General features: G+C 45.6%; 1 protein-coding gene across 1 annotated transcript in view; it reads right to left on the bottom strand.

Annotated features, from left to right (window-relative positions):
• The window catches only part of ATP8B1 (ATPase phospholipid transporting 8B1), a 106,325-nt gene that overhangs the window by 51,636 nt on the left and 42,642 nt on the right, over positions 1-12,047 (bottom strand). The window lies entirely within an intron of this gene.

Here is a 12,047-nt window from a genome sequence, read left to right as displayed (position 1 = left end):
CAAGAATCTTAAAAGACTATGATTTGGAGAAGTTCAGGAAGGAATGGGATAAATTTCAAAATTACGTTGAAAAACAATGGAAAGTAAAGGGACATTTAGTGATTTTTGATAAAAGATGAATGGAGTGGAATAATGGACTAAAGTTTATAAAGGAAAAATTTTTCTTTTGAAAAATGAAGATGAACTTATAGAGTTAACTTTTCTTATTTTTTGTTTTTATTTCTTCCGTATTGTTATAAGGTTCTAAAATGGAGATTCTTGATTTGTTAAGTTACTTTGTTTTTTTTAATTTTAAGTAAACACCGGCGGGGGTCAAGAAAAAGGGAGGGAGGAGAAGGGGGGGGAAGCGATGTATTGTTTTTATTCTGTATTATTTTAAAATTTTCTTAAAGATTTCTATAACAATATATTGCAAATTAATAAAATTGTTTTAAAAAAAGAATTTCAATGGAACACAGCTGTCCTCCACATATGACTTCCTCCTCTCCCATTTTACGCACACTGACGTTCTCACCCTCTGGACAACAGGAGGAAAAATATGAATTATGTGCCTGGACTCAGCCAGAATAGTCACAATAATGCACAGAACAGTCATATTAATGAAGAATTCAGAAGCAGTTAGCCATTGCCAGCCTCTGTGCCAAAACCCCGGTATTTTTTGGTGGTCTCCCACTCAAGTACTAACTAGGGGCATGCCCTGTTTAGCTTCCGAGATCAGATGAGATCAGGCTAGCTTGAACTATCCAGGTCGGGGCAAACACACAGCTATCCCATATTAATTAAACAAGACAAGGTCTGAATCTATTCCTGCTTCAGAAATGCACTGTGTTTTCTATTGATGGAACCATGTTCTGCACTGTTCCATGTGTCACGTTTGATACTTATGCTTTCTTAAGATGACAGTTCTCTTTCAAATCTCTTTCAAATTTATTTAGTCCTATTACATTGCTTATTAGTTGCATTATCCTACTGATTGCACTTATTTACACTGTGTAATCCTGACCTGGATAGTCCAGGCAGGGCCGGCCCTCGACTGCCTGGCCCCCTTGGCAAAGCTGACACACCCCTCACTCCACACTGACAACATTACCAAATCACATGGGGTGCCCAATTTGTCACCCACAGAAGGCTGGTGCCCTAGGGAATCAGGCTAGTTATTTCATCAGATTTTGGAAGCTAAACAGGATTGACCCTGACTAGTATTTGGATGGGAAGCCACTGAGGAATACCAAGGTCGCTGCACAGAACCAAGCCACCTCTGAACAACTCTTGCCTTAAAAACCCCAACAAGGGTTGCCATAAGAACATAAGAGAAGCCATGTTGGATCAGGCCAATGGCCCATCCAGTTCTACACTCTGTGTCACACAGTGGCCATAAAAACCAAGTGCCATCAGGAGGTCCACCAGTGGGGCTAGAAGCCCTCCCACTGTGCCCCCCCGAGCACCAAGAATACAGAGCATCACAGCCCCAGACAGAGAGTTCCAACAATAAGCTGTGGCTAATAGCCACTGATGGACCTCTCATAGAGGGTTGCCAGGTCTTCTTCATCCCACAGCAGGGGACATTGGGCTGGCGGGCGGAACTTCCCCCTATGTTGACGGCGTGATGACATCACCCGGAAGTGACATCATCACACCGGCGATGCTGCACGTGGCCACTCCAGGCGTTTCCAGGGAAATTCTATGGTTTTCCCGGACGCTCTAGCCATTTGGAAGGGGAAAAACTCTATGGTACCTACTGTAACATAGAGTTTTCCCTCCCAAATGGCTAGAGCATGCAGGGAAAACATAGAATTTTCCCGGAAACGCCTAGAGCTGCCACTGTACACTGCCTCCAGCACAATGACATCACTTCCGGGTGACATCATCATGCTGGCAACATAGGAGGAGGTTCCGCTCGCTGGCCCAATGTGGGCTGGTGGGTTGGGAACCTCCCAGGTGGGGGAACCCCCGCCCGGACCGGGGGCTTGGCAGTCCTATTCTCATGAAGTCAGTTGTGACTTTATGGCAAAAAAAATCTCCACCTTAAGTCTCCACAAAAAAGACTTGCTATAAATAACAAAAATAATTTAAAAAATATTTAAAATATGGGGGCAGCCCATTGTTTACATTATAGGAACAAGCGGGGCATTTTTGCAGTTCCTCCTTTCCTTGGATGTGGTTCTAAAGCTGACAGTAAATTGTACTTTGTTCAAACCACAAGCTGTAGATGCTCTGTTAAAGAAAACCATAATTCGCAGCTCAGATTCCATGACAAAGCTGTGGTTTGCCTTGAAGAAGAAGACTGTAGATTTATATCCCGCCCTTCTCTCTGAATCAGAGCCTCAGAGCAGCTCACAATTTCCTTTATCTCCTTCCCCAACAACAGACACCATGTGAGGTGGGTGGGGCTGAGAGAGCTCTCACAGAAGCTGCCCTTTCAAGGACAACTCCTGTGAGAGCTCTGGCTGCCCCAAGGCCATGCTAGCAGGTGCAAGTGGAGGAGTGGGGAATCATACTCGGTTCTCCCAGATAAGAGTCTGCACACTTAACCTTTACACCAAACTGAGTCTCTTGAAAGCCAAAGCAGAGGTGGCATCAGCACGCCCTGTGCTGGGGCAGCTGCTGGGACCCAAAAATTCTGGCAGAGCCCCCTAGCACCCATTCCCCCACCTGTATGGTTGTCAACTCCAAGCTGGAAAATTCCTGGAGATTTTTTTTTGGGGGGGGGGGTGGTGTCGTCTGGAAAGTAGGATTGCCAAGTCCATGTTGGAAAATACCTGGAGACTTTGGGGGTGGATCTGGGAGACAGTGAGGTATGGGGAGGGGAAGGGCCACAGCATGGTACAATGCCCTTCAAAGCAGCCACTTTCTCCAGGGGAGCTGATTTCTGCCTGCTGGAGATAAATTGTAAAAGTTGGAGATCTCCATGCCCCACCTGGAGGCTGGCAACCCTATTGAAAAGGATGGGATTTGGGAAGGGGAAGGACCTCAGTGGAGTGTATTTGTCATTGAGTCTACCTTCCAAAGCAGCCATTTCCTCCAGGGAAACTGATCTCTGTCTCCCGGAGAGCAGTTAGAATTCCTGGAAATCTCTAGGCCCCACCTGTGTGCCTCCCCTGCCACTCGCCTGCGGGCCCTTCCCCCTCCATTCACCTGTGAGTTTAACAGACAGCAGAAGAAACAAGTTTGAGGAGGAAGTCATAGGAAGAGAGGAAAAGGAGGAAGTGATATGAAAAGAAAAAGAACTGAAGGACTGGGGGAAGAGAACAAAGATCCACGTCATGTGTAGAATGCACAATCCTCCTTTGCCCACACATGTTAGGGTGAAATTTTACCAATCGTCAACCTCACTCTCACCTGTTTTTAATGCAAACCTGTTTTCAGAGGAAAGATTAAGGACTGCTCTCCTGTATTCAGGTTGGGACCTGATGTGAAAAATGGGCTTGCGTTCAACCCCATCATTCCCAAAGAAAACAGGGGTTGATGCCTAGCTTTTGTAATGCATCTTCCTCAAAAGAAAGGGCATTTTTCTTCTTCCAGAAACATACTGTGGATGTTGAGTAAAGCTAAGACTTCTATGCAGACTAGGGATTCCCAAGACGGAAAAACTTCCGATATTGGAGACAGTCTGAAATCTCTTTGCCTTCATGTTTGTTCGGACCCTGCTTGATCGTTCAATGCTGCATTACTTGCAGATGAATACATCAACTGGTGGTGCAATGTGCTATCAAATTGCAGGTAATTTATGGTGACCCTGGAGACTTTTCAAGGCAAGATACATTCAGGGGGGATTTGCCGTTGCCTGCCTCTACACAGCAACCCTGGGATTCCTGCGTTATGTATTTGCTGTGTTCATTGTTAATAGACCTGTTGTGTATTTGCTGTGTTCACTGTTAGAAGGCCTGAGCTTGGAGCATGCTTCCATTACTCTCAAGGATCCTGATCCCTGCATTCCGATTGGCCAGTCTCTTAGACCTGACCAATCGGGACGTGAGGCATTTCTTCCAGGAAATGCAAATGAAGGATCCTGGAGAGACCAATAGGAGGGATTGCCGCCAACTAAAGGGGGTGTATTTAACTCAGCCACTGCGTATATATTGAGTGAAGTGGCTTGTGCTGTTTGTGACTGTTTCTTCTTGAATAAGCTGTTGCTGCTTACTTAGAGCTGACGGAACTCACTTTATTTCATCCTTGGTGGTCTTTCATCCAAGCACTAACCAGGGCTGACGCTGCTCAGCTTCCAAGATTTGACCAGATCAGGCTATAGCCTGGTCTAGCCAGGTCGGGGGGGGGGGGGGGGAATACATGAACAAACTCCAAAGAAAAGCATCATGGGAAAGGCAGGAAAGGAGAGTTTTGTAGGACTTGATCTGGTGGGCTCATTCACATACTTAGGTATTTATTTCATTCCTGCTCCACCTTTTGCACTGAGACTCAGGGAGGATTACAAAATAGAGAAAAAATTTCTACCAGACAGCATACGTGTGAGTTAAGTCACTTCTGATGTATGGTGGACCTATGAATTAATGACTTCCCAAACGCACTCTTGTTAACAGCTTGGCTCAGATCTTGCAAACTAAAGGCCGTGGCTTTCTTGACTGAGTCAATCCATCCATCTCATGTTGGATCTTCCGCTTTTTCTGCTGCCTACAACTTTTCCTAGTATTACTGTCCTTTCCAGTGACTCTCATCTTCTCATATATGACAGCATAAGATATCCAATAAAGCATGCAATAGGACTAGGATAACAGAATTAGGGTCCCCTTCTGCTGCTGTCAGAGGAGTGGCACAGTGGTAAGCTGCAGTACAGCAGTCCAAGCTCTCTGCTTGTAACCTGAGTTCAATCCCGGCGGAAGCTGGGTTCAGGTAGCTAGCTCAAGGTTGACTCAGCCTTCCATCCTTCCGAGGTTGTTAAAATGAGTACCCAGTTTGCTGGGGGGGGGGGGGAGTGTAGATGACTGGGGAAGGCAATGGCAAACCAACCTGTAAAAAAGTCTGCCATGAAAATGTGATGCGACATCACCTCAGAGTCGGAAACGACTGGTGCTTGCACTTTGTGCTGCAGTCATCAAATGTCAATAATGAAATAAATCAATCATGAAATAAAGCAATGGAAATAAAATAAATAAACTACACACTACGACTGGGAAAGGTGCACAGACTCTCTTTCCAAAAACTGCAACAAGCAAGGGAACAAGAGCCAGGAAATGCTAAAGCTAAATAATGAACGTAATGATACGGTACATAATAAAAATGTCATCTTATTCATCATTTGCCTTTTAAGCAATTAGAGGAATTGCAAAAGCTATTTAAATACATTTTAATTAGGCTTAACCATAAGTGGCTTTTCTGAGGAATGTAAGGACTTGTTATTTCATCCCTAGAATGAAAGTCCATATTAATCTTTACTTTCCCATCTCCCATATACAAAAGAGCCCACAAATTAAAATGCCTTTCATTTATAAACTCATTTATTAAGCTTTGTTTGAGCTCATCAATAAATATTGTTCAAATGGATCCATCAGCTACACTGCAGGCTATTAAACAAGGCAGTGGTCCTAAAACTACATATCAGGAAGGAATGGGCAACCTGTTTGGCGCTGAATATGATGTTAGATTAAAAAAAAAGATGGAAAAGTTGAGACAGGATGGAGGTTTATGATTCATAGGGTAGAAAGGAGACAGAGAGAACTTGTTCTTCTCCCATTATATTAGAACCTGGGGACACCAACGAAGCCAACTGAGGAGAGAAAAAAGTGATTCTTTACTCAGTGAGTGATTACATTTCAGAATTTGCTGCCAGTGGACATAGTGATGGCCACTAACATGGGTGAATTTAAAAGGGGATTAGAAGGTTTCATAGTGGGTACAGCCATCAATAGCTTTTAGCTGCAGTGCTTTTAAAAAATCCACATTTAGAGGCCGTAAACCTCTAAATATTTGCATTAGAAGGCAACACAAGGGGAAGGCCTTGGTCTCTATGCCCTGTTTGTTGGCAACTCACTGAATTGCCAACCTCCAGGTAGCACCTGGACTTCTCCGAGAAATTCAGTTGATCTCCAGATTACATAGATCAGTTTTCCTGGAGGAAAAGATAGCTTCAGGGAGACTCTATGCCAGCCCTCTCCATCTGAACACCCCAGACTTAATCTTGTCCCCAAATCTTCAACCGTAGCAACCGATTGACTACTGCATGAGACAGGATGCTGGACTAGATGGATCACTGGTCTGATCCAGCAGGGCTCTTCTTATAATGAATGCGAAAAAAGGTGCCCAGAGTGTTACAGGCAAAATCCACTTTCTCCAGATGGTAAGCTCTGTAATAATGGTGTGCCTTCAGCCCCTTATCAGTCTATTCTTCCATTCCATTAAAGACTTTAATCATGCCTGTAGATAACCTAGACCTTCTCACTCTTGTGCCACTTTCCCATTTGTACTGCACTATTCTGTTATCACACTTGTCTAGAAAAACTAACAGCCAAACTAGACACTACAATGGCCACAGGTCCAACTCCTAGCTGGCACTTGAAAATCTCCTACTATTACAATTTATCTCCAGACAACCAAAATCAGTTCCCCTGGAGAAAGTGGCTGTTTTGGAGCATGTGCTCTATGGCGCTATACCCTGCTGAGGCCCCTCCCCAAAACCCTCCTTCCTCAGGCTCCACCCCCAAAATTTCCAAGCATTTCTTGACACAGAACTGGCAACCCTAAGTCTGTCTTAGGGTCGCCAGTATTTTCAAGGAAATTTTGGCCATTTTAAAAAAATGCTGCCACACAGGAGATAAAGGTGATCTTGCCCCTCACCCATGATTTTTCCACAGCCCAAATAAGCTGCTTTTAGTACTTGAAAAGGTGTATGTTGGGGGGGGGGGAAATCGCTTGATCCCCCTGTGCTACAGCATTTTTAAAATGGCCATTTTTTCCCCTCTAAAATGGCGCTGGTGCTGTAACATCTAGTTTGGCTCTGAGGTAAGTCGCATGTTGTTCAGATTCTTTCTCCCATGGGCTCTCTTCTCAGAGAAAGCAGCAGCTTGTATCTTCTGAATAAACAGAGGAGCAGTAGAAGCGGATGGGACAGCCTTGACCGTTCCCTTACAAGCCATTTGTCTGCCCAGACCCAGAACTGCTTTTCTCCAGAACAAACAGACAAGCGACCATTATCTCATGGAGTGAAAAGTGTGAAGAGGAGGCGAGCAGATGGGAGAGAGCAATACACAGGAAAGAATACGTTACAGGGAACCCACCCTCTCTTGCCAGTCATCCATTCAATCCAAGGCTACTTGGAAGCCGCATTTCCTGATAAAAGAAGTCCCTTGGAGTGAGAAAAGAATCGCCTTTATACATCCCAGGGAGTGGCCCAGTTAATGCCTAACAGGATAGCAAAACCGTTAGCCGCTCCTCAACCGACATGTCTCCATGCCTTTACCACCAGGAACTCACAAAGGATGGAAATTATGACCTTCAGTACTTCCTTTGAAATTAAAAAAAAGTGGGTAAACTCTGTCATTAGCTATGCCAACAGCTCTCTTTCTGCCCCTGATGTTTTATGGGACAAGATATATTAGGGTTTGTAGAATCTTTCGGGCTCAAGTGCCGTGTTCTACTGGAGAAAGTTCTTCTTCCAGATGTTTCGTTCTCAGCTGCGGAGAACATCCTCAGTGGCGTTGCAGCCGGAGCAGGCGCTCTGACCTTCTTGGCTGCTGTGCATATCCTATGGCCTTCTCAATGCACAGCAGCCAAGAAGGTCAGAGCGCCTGCTCCGGCTGCAACGCCACTGAGGATGTTCTCCGCAGCTGAGAACGAAATGTCTGGAAGAAAAACTTTCTCCAGTAGAACACGGCACTTGAGCCCGAAAGATTCACCCAAAGGGCGATTAACATGTGGAATTCCCTGCCACAGGAGGTGGTGGCAGCCACAAGTATAGCCACCTTCAAGAAGGGTTTAGATAAAAATATGGAGCACAGGTCCATCAGTGGCTATTAGCCACAATGTATGTGTGTATATAAAATTTTTTGCCACTGTGTGACACAGAGTGTTGGACTTGATGGGCCGTTGGCCTGATCCAACATGGCTTCTCTTATGTTCTTATTCTACAAACCCTAATGATGTTACCATCCGTAAAAACCTGAAATCTTTGAGGACAAGATATAGGTTGAGTGTATACGTCAAGAAAGCAGACAGTAGGAATGCAAAAGCACCTTATGTGGAATTCTACACAGGGACTGGAAAATACTTGGAAATGGAGGATCGCTAGAGCTGGTCTATGCATCCAGCATGTCAAGGCAGAGATGGAGAGGTACCACCTTGTTCTCCTTCAGGTACAGACAAGGCCTTGGTTTATTCATGTCATTTCTTTAACTTGCTTTCTCTCTCTAATCCTGGTTAGAAGTTATACAGGAAGCAAGAAGGACTGTACCTGCTGGCCCTTCTGAAAGAGTCTATGCACAATTTTTTGTACTCCCAGCCTAACTATGACCATTCCTCCGGCTTTCAATTCCCAGCTGTCTGCTCTATGAAGCTGGTTTACTTCAATCCCATCCCAACAGATGACACACCAATAATACCTATCTTATGGCCTTGGGTGTAGTATGGCCAGGAGAAACTAAGATTGTCTGGCAGCCAGAAGTTCTAGCTCTTTTAGCATTATGCATCACTAGACTTGTTTTTAAGAAAAGAGATGTTTCAGAGGTGGTTTGCCATTGCCTACTTCTACGTCACGACCCTGGAATTCCTTGGAGGTTTCTCTTCCAAATACTAGCCAAGGATGATCCTGCTTAACTTCTGAGATCTGACAAGATCGGGTTTGCCTGGGCTAGCCTAGTCAGGATCCTGATGCTCTGTTGGGAAGCAATGCCTTGACCTACAACAAAAATGTTGCACCTCAAAGCACACCAAGTATTTAATTGATGATATCCTAATCTCAAGAGAATAAAGCCTTAGCTGTCTATGAGCATGCTTGGGAGAAGAGAATAATGTGCCGGCACCAGGTCCTTATTCCATGGGAACTCCACTGGAGCAAGAAGTTTTATTGGATGAGGGGAGACGTGTGACCTCCATTTGTTTCTGCTTAGCTTAGCAGCCCTTTGGTACCCTTTGGGGAGGGGCTGTAGCTCAGTGGTAGAGCCTCTGCTTTGTATGCAGAAGTTCCCAGGATCAATCCACAGAATCTCCTCCCAACTTTAATGCCAGTAGCTCATGAAGCAGAATTTTTGCTCACAAGACTCCACAGCTTAGAGGGTGCAGAAAGACCTTAGCCTGAGACCCTGGAGAGCGGCTGCCAGTGAAAGCAGACAACACTGACTTTTACAGACCAAGGGTCTGATTCAGTATAAGGCAGCTTCATGCACACTTCGTTTCGAAGGCCTACATTGCCTGGAGAGAGCTCATCCTGGGCAGACTGCTGGGATTCAGCTGGACTTCAGAAGTATGAACGCTGGCTGGGGATGCCAACTCTAGCTTGGGAAATTCCTGGAGATTTGCAGGTGGTGTTTGGGGGAAGTGGAATTTGAGGAAAGAAGGGAGCTCGGAATTGGGATGTAATGTCACACAGTCAGGATTGCCAAGTTCAGTTCAAGAAATATCTGGGGACTTTGGGGGTGGAGCCAGGAGACATGGGGTGGAGCCAGGAGCAAGGTAGTGACAAGCATAACTGAACTCCAAAGGGAGTTCTGGCCATCACATTTAAAGGGACTGCACACCTTTTAATTGCTTTCCCTTCCACTGGAAATAATGAAGGATAGGGGCAGCTTTTGGGGCTCATAGAATTGGACCCCCTGGTCCAATCCTTTTGAAACTTGGAGGGTATTTTGAGGAGGGGCACCAGATGCTATGCTGAAAATTTGGTGCCTCTATCTCAAAAAAAAACAGTCCCCCCCCCAAGCCCCAAATACTTGCAGTTCAATTCTCCATTATACCCTATGGTAACAGTCTCCTTAGGGAACAATGGAGTGCCCAGCAGACATTTCCCTCCCCTCCCCCTGCCTGATGACCCTGAAGCAATGGGAGGGCCTCCAAACTAGGGGACCCCTGCCCCCACCTGGGGATTGGCAACCCTACATAGAGTCCATTGTCTGGAGCTGCTACTTCTAAGGGAATTGATCTGTGCCATCTGGAGATTAGCTGAAATTCCAAGAGAACTCTCCACTCCATCTGGAGGCTGGCAGCCCTAACTCGGAGAGCCAGTTTGGTGTTGTGGTTAAGTGAGTGGACTCTTATTTGGGAGAACTGGGTTTGATTCCCCACTCCTCCACTTGTAGCCGCTGGAATGGCCGTAGGTCAGCCATAGCCCTCACAGAGCTGCCCTTGAAAGGGCAGCTTCAGTCAGAGCTCTCTCAGTCCCACCCACCTAACAGGGTCTATGTTGTAGGGGAGGAAAGATATAGGAGATTTGTAAGCTGCTCTGAGTCTCTGATTCAGAGAGAAGGGTGGGTATAAATCTGTGGTCTTCTTCTTCTAAATCCATTCGCTCATTCTCCCAGCAATCATTTCAGAGACTGAAGGAAATTAAGCAGGCTTGGCCTCTTCCACCTTTGTGCAAACAACAGCCACGTGTTCATAAACATTAGTATACATGTGCCCAGCAGCCGCAGGCTACTCATGGTTCCCTGCCTAGTGCATGCACATGGATTTCTAAGTATGCACCGATAACATTTTCATGTTTCTGCAGGAGGCGCTATTAGTAACGCCAGCACACCTGCAGTAGAGCAAACACAAGCTAGTGTGGAAAGGGTGGAGTGAGCCAAAGGTAGCAACTGAAGTATTTTACTATTGTAGGAAAGCCCCGCCAGAAAAAATCCAGCACAGCATACCTCTCTGAATTGTATGCAATATCTGCAGTATATTACTTGTGCTTTTTGACTCCCATGTGCATAAGCCTTTTTTTTTCAACAAAAGAAGTTGTTCAGTGTATCATCCAAATCAGGATATATGAAAAAAACAAAACCATACCCACACACCACACGCAAAACAGAGAGATCATGGAGGAACTTATGTTCCTTTCTCTGCTTTGCCACTGTCTCAAAGATATCCATTTCACTTTTTTGCAGTTCTTAAAGAGGAAGGAGAGACCATACAACAGGGGTTCCCAGCACGATGCTCAGGTGATATCATAGTGCCCCCTGCCATACAGAGTTGTGAGGATTCCTTAAGAACACACCACAAAGTACGTTCCAGTGTTTAAGATTTCAGATTCAAGAGACTTGCTCGTATCCTGACACAATGTTAACTGGAACAGCTTTCGTTAGCGCAGCACAATCTCATCCACTGAAATCAGGGGGCGATGTGGGGGCGGGAGAAGAGCAGTTTCCAAAGAAATGTTCAGAACCCTCCACATGCAAAGCTGATACGTCAGAACCCTCAACCACTCTTCTTTGTGCCATCAGTTTGCAGCTGACTCACAGCAACCGCATAGGGTTTTCAAGGCAAGAGACCTTCCGAGATGATTTGCCACAGAATGCCTCTGTGTAGCAACCTGGACTTCCTTGGTGGTCTCCCATCCCATCGGTTTGGTGTAGTGGTTAAATGTGAGGACTCTTATCTGGGAGAACCGGGTTTGATTCCCCCACTCCTCCACTTGCACCTGTTGGAATGGCCTTGGGTTAGCCATAGCTCTTGCAGGAGTTGTCCTTGAAAGGGCAGCTGCTGTAAAAGTTCTCTCAGCCCCACCTATCTCACAGGGTGTCTGTTGTGGGAGGGGGGGAGGTAAAGGAGATTGTGACCACTCTGAGATTCAGAGTATAGGGCAGGATATAAATCCAATACTAATACCAAACACTAATCAGGGCTGATCTTACACAGCTTCTGAGATCTGATGAGATCCAACTAGCCTGGACCAGGGCTTTTTTGTAACAGGAACTCCTTTACAAGTTAGGCCCCCCTGACTCCCCTGAGGTAGCCAATCATCCTGGAGCTTACAGTAGGCCTTGTACTAAGAGCCCTGTAAGCTCTTGGAGGATTGGCTACATCAGGGTTGTGTGGCTTAATATGCAAAGGAGTTCCTGCTACAAAAAAAGCCCTGGCCTAGGCTATCTTGACGTCTGGGAAATCTTGCGGGACTGAGAAAC

Source organism: Heteronotia binoei, chromosome 4 (assembly GCF_032191835.1).
Source record: "Heteronotia binoei isolate CCM8104 ecotype False Entrance Well chromosome 4, APGP_CSIRO_Hbin_v1, whole genome shotgun sequence".
In the NCBI taxonomy this organism is placed as follows: Eukaryota; Metazoa; Chordata; class Lepidosauria; order Squamata; family Gekkonidae; genus Heteronotia; species Heteronotia binoei.
This window is presented reverse-complemented; position numbering and strand designations above follow the sequence as displayed.